The 15,520-nt window shown below is 39.1% G+C and overlaps 1 long non-coding RNA gene across 1 annotated transcript; it reads right to left on the bottom strand.

Moving 5' to 3' along the window:
- Positions 1 to 11,307: 11,307 nt before the first annotated feature.
- Positions 11,308 to 14,207, bottom strand: LOC143520272 (uncharacterized). The gene is made up of 2 exons (XR_013132564.1): positions 12,595 to 14,207; positions 11,308 to 11,851 (listed from the first exon to the last, which is right to left on the bottom strand). It is a non-coding gene; the product is annotated as an uncharacterized LOC143520272 (long non-coding RNA).
- Between the last annotated feature and the right edge of the window lie 1,313 nt (positions 14,208 to 15,520).

Here is a 15,520-nt window from a genome sequence, read left to right as displayed (position 1 = left end):
TTGTTTATTTAAGATTTTGAGTTAAAGAGGACGAGAAAATACGACCTGTTTGGTTAAAAATACTCCGCCAGTTAAAATAGTTCCATTCAATGGCTCGCTGCTAAACTAACACTGGAACAGCCTTACCCAATAAATATTATAGAGGTAAATATACACAAAAACAACTGTTGATAAAATTGTATTTATTAAAAATAAAGTACAACAATTATTGATAATGGATTTTACGGTATTAACTTCGTTTCTTTGCATTTCCAGCTCATCCAAATCATTGTTTGTAAGCATGACAAACCTTTGCTCATTGGAGGAATCAGGCTGGTCATTTATAGCTTCATCCTCCAGTTTCAGATCGAAACAAATGCTTTCGAAGCCAATAGATTTAACTCCCTGTAATTCATTTTGATAATGTTGCTGCTTGTTTGTAGTTGCGCTGTTTGGCTTGTAAACGCTGCTTCGTTGCTAGGTTACCTGTATGTGGCGGAGTAATACATGGAGAGCTTCGGTTACAGTTCTATAACATGTAATATTGGCACTAGATCGCCTCTCAGCCAATCACATTGTAGGGTCGGAACTAACTGTGGTAAAATTTGGAGTAAGTTTTTTAAAAGTGCCCAGATTGGGTTGGCACATCATGGTAATGTAAAATATGAATCTCAGGCAATACACTTCCTAAAAATAGTTATCTTTGTCATTTCGTGTTTTAGTATGGGTGTGCATGTTGGTGATGGGTGTGTATGTCAGGAATAACACCTGATAGCCATTATGACTCAGCTGTTCCTCATCACCACACCCACATTCCAGGCATTCATATACACCGCCGTCGCAAAGTATTACCAACTATGTTGCGTACCGAGCGTTATTCTACTCTGCTGTTTCGCCTGTGTATCGACCTCTGCCTTTTCCCTCGACCTTGTCTCCTGCCTTGCCCTCAGGTACCGTACGGACTGCCTTCTCGTTACGACCCCGGACCGGATTGACCTCTCCCAGCAAACGGTGCAAGATAAACTCAGTTTATGCATTAACATCTCGCATTCTCTAGTTATATCTGTCTGCCAAATAAAGAACACGATGCTTTTGCACAAGGATCCCTCTCTGTCTCTTCCATTTGTTACATTATAAAAGACATTAATTTGCCTATGGAATTGTGAATGTGCTTCAGTGATGAGAAGGAATGTTCATTCTTACAAGAAACAGGTATAATCCTGTACCTCTCTGCCTTGTTGTTTGTCTCACTGTTTCCGTGATTGAATAATCTACCAAAACTGGACCACAGCTCCCCACAAGAAATCCACCGAGTCTTCAAGTAGGTAGATACATGTGCGCTACCAAGGTTGGAATCCAGATCTTTGCACTTTGTGGCAGAAGTGTTATTAAACTCCTCTTCCTGAAAAACAAAAACTTTAAATGAGCATGTTTACAACATTACAAGATCTTACAAACAGAAGCCAGGGAAAACAGGAGTAGATAATCTTAAGGTTAATCTTAAATGTGTAAAACATTTAATTTAAAGTTTAAATGTGTTCACTAATGGAAATGCCCCGTTTACAATGTCCATTTTCTGCTACACTAGACTATATATATATTATATATACTGTATATAACTAACATGCACAGGGAGTTGTTGCACACATATACACAGTAGGGGTGCACGATATGGGCTAGAATTACGATGTGCGATAACATTGTTGGATATCCCGATATCGATGTGAACCACGATAAATTAAGATTAAAATACAGAGATGTAGTGTCTCTCTGAACAGCAGCACGTTAATTAGTTTTTTTTTTACTGTGTAATGAATCCAGAATAATTCCAAATATTTTGCAGGTTTATTCAACAATAGATTCAATCTAGGTTTATACTTTCACGAGTGACCGTAGCGCGACTCCGCACACCTCGCGTAAACCTCCGCGAACGACGGAAGCGTTTAATCTTGCCGTGTCACATTCTTTGCAGTGTTGTCCGAAACGATATGTAGGCCTAGTAGTATAGAAAAAACACCCTTCAAATACAGGGGAATTAACATTTACCTGACCAATTTTAATGTTGCTTTGTGTATCAGGTTTGAAAAGTGCTGGAATTTAGGCTAAAGTACTTGAAATTGTAACTACTTCGTTTCACAACAAATATCTGTCTGACTGAACAGTTCTCTTGTAATTACATTAACAAATACGAGCCTCTTGTAATTCCAGGACGAAACATGAAAGAACGTGAAGACGTTAAGATTGGGCGTTTTGAAAATAAACAACCATGAAATAATGTGATAAAAAAAGCGAATTATTTCGAATCATTTAGAGTATATGTATAAATATTTAACTCAATTAAGTTTAACGAGCTGGAAATTATTGAAATGGACCTTGAAAGTGACGTACAAGTGCTTTAATTCCACCTTGTATAGGTGTATGAACCCGGCAAACATGACTGTTCTCATCGCGCTGAGACGCGGCGCACGAGAACTTACAAAATTCAAGAGGTGCACGACCTCGTGAATCGACAGCGCGCGAGACCATCGCGCACGGGCGAAGCCACCGTGATTACGTTATTTTCGCCTTGCGGACCCTCGCGCTGCGTCAAAGTGTAAACCAGGCTTAAACCAAATCGCGTGTCTGATGAGCGTGTTCACCTCACTCTGCCTCTTGCCTACTTACGTCACGTGATCATAGTCTGCAGCGCGAATAGCTCCCTCTATTGCTGGACGAGGATAATGCAATTTGAGTTTGCTGTTATTCAAGGAGTTATCGTGGCTCTTTCGATGTGTTTATCGTGAAACTTCACATCGCGATAACGATAAAAATACGATTCATCGTGCAGCCCTAATACACAGCAAATACTGCAAAAGCAGGAACAACAGACTGCTGTTTTTTTAAGGGCGTACTCACACTAGGGTCTGTGATCCGGGCCTGGGCACGGTTCCCTGCCGAAGCACGGTTCGTTTGGCTAGTGTGATCGCTCCAACCGTACAACAAAAACAACCGCAACAATAAAAAATTAATAAATAAAAACACTTTAAACAGCACAAACTGGCTCATTTTCTGAACACATTTGTGAACCTCCAACACAACAATTTCTGGGACTATGCATTTAAAGACGTGGCACTATAATCCAGCAAAAAAAAAACCCAACTTACCAGAACAGCAGGTTTAACAAACAGGAGCACAGAAAAGTGATGAATCAACAGACATTTACAACATGCAGGACCTACAAAGGTCCCATCAAGAGGGACTGAATCATTTGCAAACTACACCCTCATAGCAGATCATTTTTTAGATTTAGCAGCCTGGGTGCTAGTGGTTTAAAGTCATCCAAGCCCATAAGGACTTTCTGAATGAAGTTGAAGGTGTGGGTCAGTTCTTTTGGATAGCTGATGTTTAATGCATACATTAAACCAACTAAGATGAGATAAGCATCAGCCAAATACGAAAGGTTATTCAGGATAATGTCACTTTCCAGCACAATGGCAAACCTTGCCGGGCTGAAATGAACACGGGAACTCTGGTCTTCATTCACTATGCTGAGAAGACCAACTGCCAAGTCTGCAATGTCCGGTTCACTCTCTCCCTCAGCCTGGAAAATTAATTAAATAAACAAACAAATAGTAAACACACATACAACAATAATTCCATTTATTTTTCTTTCTTTCTTCCAACTTGTGCTTTCTTTCCAAAGCAGAACTAAGCATACACAGATTCTGTGGTGTTGGTGGGATGTTTTCAAATGTAAAACACGAGGGTTTTAGATAAAATAAAAAAATGTTGGTTAATTAAGTAGTGGCAGAGTGCCGAGACTAAAACTGAGTTTTTCCCTGTTGTGAGGGGAAAAAAATACTCCTTGTACTTTAAGTACTTGGGCACGAAGGACACACTTTTATTTCAGGAACAAAGTATGGTTGCTTCTTAGAACCATTACTTACTGGGGTATTCAGATGTCATTCCATTGCGTTTATAAAATAAAAGGGTATCCTGCAATATTTGTTAATATCATCCTGTAAATATTTACTAACTTACGTTGCAAGTCCTGAAAAAAGTAGAATAATTTTCACGAAGGAACACAGGGAGGGCTCGAAATGCAACAGTACGTCTGTGGTTAACATCACATTGCTCCTGTAAATAGATGTGAAACTCTTTAGATTAGATGAGGGAATGAGAAGAAGCAGAATGGAGAAGAGTAAAACAGAAGGAGCAGGAGATGCAGGATAGGAAGAAACAGGCAGAGGAAACAACAGAGAAGCAGAGGAAAAACACAGCAAAGCAGAAACTTTTGTGCAATATCTTCGTTAAAATTAATACCAAATATGGTCTCTTACCAGAAGATCATAAGCACTAAATATGCTCCTCAGAGCTTCAGCAGTCTTGCCAGTACGTGCAGCCTTCTGCCAGTAGACAGCCAATAGTCTATGCTTGTCCAATTCTGCATAGAATTTGCTTCGCAAGTTGATATTTGTGATCCTGTGAAATTCTGCGCAAACCTAAACATTAAGCAATAGGTGAATACAAATTGGATTAATGTTCAATTGTGCAACGCATTACAATCTGCATTTAAAATTAGTTTATTAATGTAAATTCCTATGTCATGTCACAGACCTTGGATTACAGAAGATTGTGAAGATGAGTTTTCAATGAAGTAAATTTTCTAGAAATCTGATTCTACAAACACCAATATGAGGATAGATGAATACACCAAATGAAACAAGAAGGTTAAGAAAGAATTCACCTGTGACTCTAATCGAAGCGCAGGCCAATTTTCCAGAAAGTCCTTGACCGATTGGGATGGGTTGTCGACAATGATTCCGTTTCCGGCGTAACGCATATGTAGTTTGCATTAGTCTCTCTATCATCTGTAGATTTCTGTCCACCATTGATACTTCTTCTACTACTTGCAATCTTAGTCGCTCCAGACTTGAGGCATCCTCTCCTCTTGGGAAATTTGGTAAATAGTTCACCTCAGCTCGACAAGCTTTTTTGATGTTGCAGTGGGGTGACTCACTCTCTAGGTTATTTCGGCTCCTCTTACCAAAGTTAACAGCCAATTCATTACATCCAGACCTGCTTAGTTTGGTGCGATAGTTACCCATCTTGAATTTTAGGCTCATCTTCCAGCCATACCACCCACAGTGACTTCCTGGCTCTGTAAGGCAAGGATGTTTGGTAACAAGAGCTTCAGCAGCTCTTGCGATTTCTTTATCACTAGGGTACACCTTGAAAGAGTGCATGGTTTTGGCCATGTTCTCCAAGATGTCATGCTTTTGAGCTCTTGTTAGTTTCAACATCTTTCTAGCATTTGGATATTCTGTATTTCCAGCTTCAAGGCAGTACTCAACATCATAAGAAAAAAGGGGTACTGGAAACACATCAGGCCAACTCTGCATACGTGCCAGGGCATGGGGGAGCAATTCTGTGTCCGAGGTTCCAGTTGAGCTAGCGTCACTCTCTGATCTGAGAATTCTTAGTACAGCTTTCTGTGGAAGTTCTGTAATGTCCGACAGTACACAGAGCTGTCCTCCAAAGTCGGGGTCTTTGTATTGTAGAGTGAAATCAAAATCAAGATGAGGTTTGAATTTCTCTCGTGTTATAGTGATTAGCTCCTCCACTGATGTGGGCCGTGTAGCAAGCACCATCTTGTGGGCAATATCTGTAGCAGTGAAGACCCTTAATAACATTCTGTCAGGCTCTGCCATCTATGGGAGGCAAACAAAGAAACACTATCATTATGATGTTTCAGATAAATGACTTCATATTACATGCATTCAATAATATTCAACAAGTTGTACATCATTTTATTCTTGTGTAAAACTACTCCTCACTAGGAATGGATAAAAGAAAATAAAAGTTGAGGTTGAGGAAGCCATACCTTTTCAATGTACTGGCAGAAACCTCTTTGTCGTCAACAGCAACTGGCCTTCTACACTATAAGCTGAAAGGGGACAAATGTCATTCAATTCTGACACAGTGCAAATAGTCAGTTCATCTGGAGCCAATTTATATGCCCTTATGTGTTCTATGTAATTAGACTTGTGCTGTCTGCACAGAAAGGCCACGTCATTATTTTCAAGTAGGATATCTTCAATCTTACTAAACTGAGGCAAGCCGCCCTCCACACCTGTAGAAACAAACGTGCCAACAAAAAAAATCAGTACCATCAATGGTAACCCTTGATGTTCAAACTTCACATCGAATTATTACCTATATGACCGATCTGAAAATTGGATTAATTAATATTCGATCACTCAACTCTAAAGCAGTTTTTATGAATGAACTTATAACTGACCAGAAAATTGATATTCTATGTCTAACTGAAACGTGGATTCAATCTGGTGACTATTTATCTCTAAACGAAGCCACTCCTGTGGGATATAGTTATATACATAAACCTAGATTGTCAGGCAGAGGAGGAGGAATATGTATAATCTATCGTGATTGTTTAGAAATTCATCAGAAATACCTAGATATCTCAAACTCATTTGAGATGCAGTCTATTAATGTAATTAGTCCATCTGAAAATAAAAGTACATTTTCCCTAACTAATGTATACAGACCACCAGGGCCTTACTCAGATTTCTTAAACGATTTTACTGATTTTGCAGCAAATTTAGCAGTATGTAGTGACAAAATAATAATGGTAGGAGACTTTAACATACATTTTGATAATGCGGAGGATCCACTGACAAGGGCTTTTACTTCTATATTGAACTCTGTTGGCATTACACAAAACGTTGTAGGACCCACACACTATCAAAATCATACCCTAGATTTAATCTTAACGTTGGGTATTGACGTAGATAATATAAATATACTCCCGCAAACCGTAGCTATCTCTGATCACTATTTAGTCAAATTTGAGATTCATCTTAACATAAATACCCGCCCGTCTCCTCGGCAGTGTATAAAGCGCTCGATAAATTCATTAACAGCAACACAGTTTATTGAAGCCCTCCCTGATTTAACTGCTCTAGCCCACTCGCCATCCTATCCAGGAGAGTTAGACAGTCTAACCAACTGCATAGAGAATACCTGCAGATCAGCTCTAGATATAGTAGCTCCACTCAAATATAAAAAGACTAGATCTAAAAAACTCGCTCCATGGTACACTGACCAAACTAGAAACTTAAAACAAATAGCACGTAAATTAGAGCGTAAATGGCGATCTACTAAGTTGGAAGTATTCTACTGTGCCTGGAAGGATAGTATCATTGACTACAAGCGGGCACTCGCTAAAGCACGCTCAGCATACCTAGCCTCACTGATAGAGAAAAATAAAAACAATCCTAGATTTCTTTTTAATACTATTTCCAAACTTACAAAAAATCAAGCAGGCGCAGAACCTCAAATTCCAGTAAACCTCACTAGTAATGTATTTATAGATTTTTTTGATAATAAAATAGAGAATATTAGACAAAATATAAAACCTTTTATTAGCAATACAACTGGTATGTCATCTGGTTTGGTTGACATCGATTTAAATCGCATACTGGGAGAAAAACTTGATGCTTTTCATCCACTCCCACAATCAGAATTAGAGAAAATAATTTCTTCCTTAAATTGTGCTACCTGCACACTAGACTCGGTTATTAAAAGAGGTATTACCAGCGGTAACTGAACCTCTTCTAACAATAGTTAACTCATCCATTACAATAGGTCACATGCCCAAATCATGTAAATTAGCAGTTATTAAACCTCTGATTAAGAAACCAAATCTAATTATAGACCCATTTCAAACACATCATTTATATCTAAGATCATAGAAAAAGCTGTTGCCCAGCAATTATGCCTATATCTGCATAGGCATCACATATTTGAAAAGTTCCAATCTGGTTTTAGGCCCCATCACAGTACTGAAACAGCATTAGTTAAAGTAACAAATGACCTCCTCCTTGCTTCAGATCAAGGTTATGTATCGCTGTTAGTGCTTCTTGATCTTAGTGCAGCTTTCAACACAATTGATCATAGGATCTTGCTAGAAAGGTTAGAACGCTGGGTTGGAGTCTCTGGAACAGCCCTTTCATGGTTTCATTCTTACTTAACAAATCGCTATCAGTTTGTAGAGCTCAATAATATTCCATCCAAACGTACAAAAGTTAAATATGGGGTCCCGCAAGGCTCCATTCTAGGACCACTATTATTTACATTATATATGCTACCATTGGGCACAGTTATAAACAAACATGGTGTCAATTTTCACTGCTATGCAGATGACACTCAACTTTACATATCAACCAAACCTGATGACAAACTCAGTTTAAGAAAAATTGAGGCCTGTGTAAGAGATATTAAATGCTGGATCTCTCTAAACTTCCTCCAACTTAATGAGGACAAAACAGAAGTTCTCCTTCTGGGCCCTAAGGCCTCAAAACAGAAAATTCCAGATCTAATGCTTAATCTCGCAGGCTACCCCATTACACCTAGCACAGTAGCCAAAAACCTAGGCGTCATACTCGACTCTGACCTATCATTTGATAAATACATAGATAATACTACTAGGATAGCTTTTCTACATCTCCGTAACATTGCTAAATTAAGAAATGCATTATCACAGGATGATGTGGAAAAATTGGTGCACGCCTTTGTTAGCTCTAGATTAGACTACTGCAATGCACTACTGTCAGGATGTTCAAATAGGAATCTAAATAAACTTCAAATATTTCAAAATGCCACAGCCAGGGTTCTGACCAGAACTAGAAAATTTCAGCATATCAGTCCAGTCCTATCAGCCCTGCATTGGCTCCCAGTTAAATTCCGTATTGACTTTAAAATTCTTTTATTAACTTATAAAGCATTGCACGGGCTTGCTCCTGAGTACCTTCAGGAACTTATTTCCTATTACGAACCCCCACGCCCACTAAGATCACAGGGTGCTGGTCTTTTATTAGTTCCAAAAATTAATAAGGTAACAGCAGGGGGAAGAGCCTTTTCTTGTAATATTCTTCCTAAATGCGTCCGGGACTCCGACACAGTCACAATCTTTAAGTCTAGGTTGAAAACCCACTTATTTAGTTTAGCGTTTGATAATTAATATCCCCCCTTAGATAAAAGTACAGATCCAGGGGTTCATAGACGAAGGGTTTTATGGTAGACTGGGGCGCTGGTGCTGTCATCCTGTCACTGCTCGTGGTCACTCAAGTTTGTTGACAGTGCAGTGGACGGATGCCATTGTCTCAGAATACCCCCAAGCCTATGTTACCTTCTGGTTCTGCCTTTTTAGCTAGGCTGTAATAATTTAACTAAATGCCGGAGTTGCTGCCACACTCCAGAAATGTTTATAATTTCACCTGTCCTGTATATGTCCTCATACAGAGCTAATTTTCCCTGTTTCATTTCTCCACATGGCTGCCCGCCTGTTTGAGGAATAATGAGATGAGGAGAGACCAGCGATCCATCCTGGCCGGCCACCTCCTGCCTAACCGGATGCATACATCATGATGGACATTATTACATCTTTTTCCTTTTTTTACCTTTTCTTTCTCTTCTTTCTGTCTAAATTATTGTTGTTGTCATGGTGACCGGTGTCGGCCAGAGGAGGATGGGTTCCCCCCCTGAGTCTTGGTTCCTCTCAAGGTTTCTTCCTCATGCAAAAAAAAAAACTAGGGAGTTTTTTCTTGCCACTGTCGCCTTTGGCTTGCTCACTGGGGGCTAGGACTCGGCACTTGTAAAGCTGCTTTGTGACAACAACTATTGTAAAAAGCGCTATATAAATAAAATTTGATTGATTGATTGATTGATGTTCTATATATATATATAATTACTGTCCGTCTTCCGTTTAATGTAATGCTGAGCAACTTCAGGCAATGTTGAAACCAATACAGAAGTCACAACAGATGCTTGCTGATGTGGTTTGAAGAACCCTGGAGCACTAATATGCCATCATATGCTGGTGTCTGACAGCCAGTGTCTTGAGCACATTTTTGAAGTTTTGAGTGTCATGTACAACCCGCTTAAAGAAGCGGTGTTTACCCTCAAATCGCCTGGTCCACAAGTGAACAAGAGGACCAAAACATCTGATCAGTTCTGGGTAATGTTCAATGTAATGGTGTTTTGGCCGGAGTCTAAACTGGGGAAAAGCCTCAAGTAGCAACTGTCAGTGGTCCCTAATTTTGCTTTGTAAATACTGAATTGTTTCTTCAGTAAAAGTTGGGGACAAGACTAGCTCCAGCAGGTCTTTTAATTCCATTAATACAGCCCAGGCGCAGTCTCCTTCTGGAATTAAATTACCCACTATTAAGGGAAGTAGCCGGAGTAAGGCAGCATTTTCATGCCCATTACCACCTATGGTCATTTTCGAAGCATAAACCAAAGCCAATTGTGAAAACTTATCAACTTTGTCTGCATGTTCATATGGGAATGTCACAATTTTATGATTCAAAAAGTCAAGAGTGAAATACTTAAGACGGATCATTTTTTGAACGCATAAAGCTAACTCTACTGGCACAATCCCCTCCAAGAGGTCATGAAGAATATCAGGGGGGAAACCAGTGATGGGATGAAAATGATTCAATCCTTGTCTTAAGACACAGTCACTTGTCACCCCAAATTTATTGCCACATTCTCCCTGGGTGACATTCTGCACATTCAGGTCATGGCCTGCTTTGGTTCTCAAAACAAAATCACCCTCAGAAGCATCATGAGATCGAAACTGGTCTTGGGTAGCCAGGCAGAACCTGCATACATATTCTGACCTAAAAGACTGGATAAAGCCTGCTAATCCATGAGCTGCTAGATTATCTGCTGCAACACAGAAGACAGTGCCTTTGACAGACTGACCAAGAGACTCAATGAACACGCCATCTTTTTCTAGTGTCTGAATGTCTTGCACCAACGGACCAAGAACTTTTTCATATCCACAACTCTGGAGATCTGGCACTTTACATAATATTGCCAGCTGTATAACATGCAAGGCTGATCGATATTTGCTAGGCAGATCTGCAAGAACCCAGTATACTGATAGGAGTTTATGTATTTTCCTTGAAGTGCCTAAAGGATTGGAAATTTCAATCTCATCAACATATAAAATTAATGGCAATTTCAGCTCATCTGATGGTGTCAGCAGTTCATTTGCATGAAAGTATGAACCATCTCGATGGCTAATGTAGTGACTGGGCACAGAGCAACGTGCTTCTTGAATTTTATCAAATACATCAGTATGTTTGAACAGCTCCTGAATCATTGGAAGTATGGGGACATACACAGCTGTGTGCCCATGTTCTATGACAGGGTTCTTGCAGGTTTCAGTGAGTTAAATTTAAGACTTTTTTAAGACCTTTTAAGACCATTCTCAGTGAAATTTAAGACCAACACAACATATTACCACAAACAATCCAATGATCCCAGAAACTCTTAAAACATTTTATTTTGATTAATTTAGTTACAGGATTACATTAATTCAATATTAAAACAGATAATCAAAATAGTAACATTCTCAACCCAAGCAACCTTACCAACACAACACTAGCATATCTACATACAACCTCACCCTACATATCTCTGAGTTCTTCCTTTTCAGTACCAATCTCAGCATTTGACTTGGAAAGGAGCTGAGCCATCTTGGATCCAGCCTTGCCCTCAGCTTCTTCTGCAAGAGAATTTGCCACTCTAGCAAGACAAGTGGATACGTCTTCCAAGCTTTTCTTCCTTTTCTTAAGGTCCTCTAAAGACTGCTCAGTCAGCTTTCTTTTCTGGCTCTGGGATTCCTTTTCTTTCCTGATTCATTCCTGATCCAGAAAGAGTCAGTATTTTGACCGTGCTGCACCCACAGATGCTAAGGGTTCCTTGGTGAGGGGAACCTGTGACACCTCCATGCATTGTGACAGTCACATATGAGTCTGTGTGTGCCAGTTGTGTCCTCTTGCATGTTTTCTGCCTCCACCTCCTTGTTGGAAAATAAGAGATAAAAAGATAGACGTACACCATCAAATTAAATAATCATACACACATTATACATTTAACAACATGTAGACTCAGCCTATCTTCAAGTATGTCTAAGGCATGGTTTGACCAAAATCCTCACACCCTGCAGCTGATAAAATTTATTAAATGTTACATTTTGGTTAAATTACTGAAATAAATGAAATTATAAAATTAACTAATTAAATAAAGGCTTAGAATTTTCTTTCCCCAGGCCATCTGTATCTTAAAACACACAAAACTTTTTTAACCCCCTACCTACTTTTCTATTTATTATCCCGATGAAACCAACTTACTTTGTCTAACCATGCTGAATATGAATTTGAATGTTAACATTGAAAACGTTGGGACACACTACCTGTTTTTACCCTATGTATATATGCCCACTAAAAGGCAATACATCAGTACAATGTAAATAAAACCATGTGCAATCCATGAAACAGAGCATGGGACAGTGGAACATGTTTCAAAACATGACATAACCCATCTACAGGGCATAGTTGTTTTTTTTTTACATTTTACATGATTTAACACAGTAAATATATTTTTATTTCCTCTAGCTGGGATTTAGCATGCATTGAAACATTTCTCTAACTCAATGCCATGGACAGTACATGGTTCTGAGATGTTTTTGTATTGTAGCCTAATTGTATAAAATGGTTAACACATTGAAAAGAAGACTGTGGAGCATAAGTAAGGATCACTTACTTTGATAAGTTTTGGTAGATCCTGCGCTGTTTCATGGCCCATGAAATGAGAGCCCATGTACCTCGATTGCACATATCCATTGCTCCAGAACCGAACATGAAGATCCAGCTGTTTGGATTTTGTGGTTGAATTAAAGCTTTCATCGAACATTAACACATACGGCCCGGTAAGAGCGTATCAACTCTCTCTTGATGAAGTCTGCCAAGCCTAATCTAGCTATATATGCGATTTGTTTAGTCCACACGAAAACTTTTTCGCGATATTCGAACCAGGGAACATTGCCGTCACTCTATCCTAATGTAGCCCGAATATCGTTAGCCGAAGCACTAGTGATACTGCGGTGGAGTCCGGCGGGACCCGGCACTGACGATAGCGAAGACGGCGGGGATGAGGCACAAAATTGCGTGAAGGCTTTTCGTGACAAGGGCCGTTTCCTGCCTGCGGTTATTATGGGTTTTGTAGTTTAATTAATTAACACGTACCAACACCTGTAGCCCCGCACAAACACAGACAACACAGAACTGACTTCCGGACGTTTCGATTAAACTACACTTTTCTAAAATTAACTAAGGTAAAATTTTAAGACCTGACTAAATTAAATTTAAGACCTTGGATGAAAATCTGGCTGTTTTTTAAGTCTTTTAAGGCCTTAAATTTAAAGTTTTGAATTTCAGACATTTTAAGACTTTTTAAGACCCCGCGGGAACCCTGTATGATGTACTGGAAAGGCATGACTACAGGATAGGACCTCTCTATAAAGGACTTCCTTCGTTTATTGGAAGATAATTCTGCCCCTCCAGCTGTTGCCCTGACAAAAATATTACTGTCCATAACAACACTAACAACTTCTTCAAGAACGGCATCATTGACAGTGGTGGAATATTTCTGCAACACCTGACTTATGTTCTGTTTCAGAAGAGGTCTAGACAAGAGAAACACCTGACGCAAATGCTCCACTATCTCCTGGGCTGCTAGATCAGAAACATGAAGAATAGCCTGCATCTTTAAAAAAAGTTTAAATTGTGAAGCAAGTGTACATTTAACTGGTTGATGTCACATGGATAATCATCCTCATCCTCTAAAGTGTTTTCATTCCCAGATGGTCCCAACCCCTCACACAGATCAACATTTCCCACAAAAGTACCAGCAGCACACAGGCCTACAGAATCTTCACCAGCAGAGACATCATTAAAGAGATCTGCATTACCAGTCTCCATGTGTTCTGCTTTTATGAGCATTAAAGGAAGTGTAAACATTAGTACTATAAACACAGCTCTTATATGGACATGTTACTATTTCATGGGTCCTCAAATGCCCTCTTAAATGAGCAAAAAGTGTTTTCTCAGAAAAAGGCTGCTTAAAACTACACAAGGGACATGTATACACCACTTGCACTCCTGCACTCCTTGATTTGTCCATTTTGTCTCTCTGTGAACCCTGGAAATATGAATTTTAAGTGCATTGAATGACCGAAATGTGCAAATACATGAGTTGTAAAGACATGGCAAAGGACAGACTTTCGAATAATGGTTATGTTGCAAGCGATAATGACCAAGTAACTTGCCACGAGTATCAGAGAAGGCACCACATAACCTGCATTTCCACTCCATATCTGCCAATATAAACAAAATGACAACCAGGCAATGGACAAAAATCTAAAACTTGGAGCTCTATATTTCTAAAAATGTATTTGTTTTCTAAATATGGGTTTTATGGATTCTGTACTGTCTAAACTGGTTTCAGAAAAGAGTACAGGTCAAATTAAACTGTTGTATTTCTCTATGCTCTATTGTTGGACAGAGTGCATTTGCTTACAAAATTAGCACTTAATTATTACTCATTAGACTTACCTATGCAGTTATCTTTTAGGGGGCTGGACACAGATTAGTTTTTAGTGCACCCTATTCATGCACGCAAAAATACAAATGTCTTTGACCGTGCAACAAATGTATCAATGTGTTTACAGTAGTCAATACCAAAGAATCATGACTTTGAAATTATTTTTAAAAAATCAAAAGCCATCAAGAATTGCATCTACATCAACGCATCTGCATCATTAAATCCTTAAGCATGCAAAGTAATAATAAAAGGAACACATTGCAAAAAGAATTAAAGTTTAGCTCTGCTTTAGACTATTATTTGCATTTTCTGTTGTCAGTGCAGGAATATCAAATTCACTCAAACTAAAAACGGATAGGGGAAATACAAGTTTAAACACAGTCTAAATTACAAAGACAGTAACTAAAGTTTTACCAAGTTTAGACATTAACAACTGCTAGACGTATCTAGACGTTTCTCTTTAGCGTTAGCTAGATAGCTAACGCTAGCTTAGCAGGTTAACCTAACTAGCTGTTACATGTCACAAGCCAAGTTACAGGCAAAGTAAAGGGACAAACTACAAGTTTTATTTACCTCAAAAACGAACTACAATTAAAAGATTTTTAACAATTACAATTTCAAGCATGAGAAGAGCAGCCACAGTGAGGAGAATGAAGACCACTGGCACTAGTATTTCACTCTGAGGCTTCAGCAGCTCTCTCCCTCTCGCGCTCTCCCCCCTGGGGCTGCTAACCAGGCGCGCGCGCTGGAGTTAAAAAAAAAAAGCGCGCGCAATTCAAAATAGCTTCTTTAAGAAAAACAACAACATTTCTTACCGCAACTTATATCAGTGTTTACAGCAGTACATGTACTTATCGAGTTAAAGGGGGTAATTAACTGTTTTAAAAAATAACTGCTAAGAAACTAGTTTTCCCGCACCAGTCGCACTGTCCACCATGTTTGTTCAGAAATCCGAGTATGCTAATTAGATGGTTTTAACCAATAGTCATGCAGGAGCGCATTGCGTCAGACGCTCCGTAAATATTAAATAAAAAACAATGAGTTTAGTGATTGTCTTTACTTGAAAATGTTGAGTTTATTGAGATTA

The sequence above is a fragment of the Brachyhypopomus gauderio genome, chromosome 1 (assembly GCF_052324685.1).
Source record: "Brachyhypopomus gauderio isolate BG-103 chromosome 1, BGAUD_0.2, whole genome shotgun sequence".
In the NCBI taxonomy this organism is placed as follows: Eukaryota; Metazoa; Chordata; class Actinopteri; order Gymnotiformes; family Hypopomidae; genus Brachyhypopomus; species Brachyhypopomus gauderio.
This window is presented reverse-complemented; position numbering and strand designations above follow the sequence as displayed.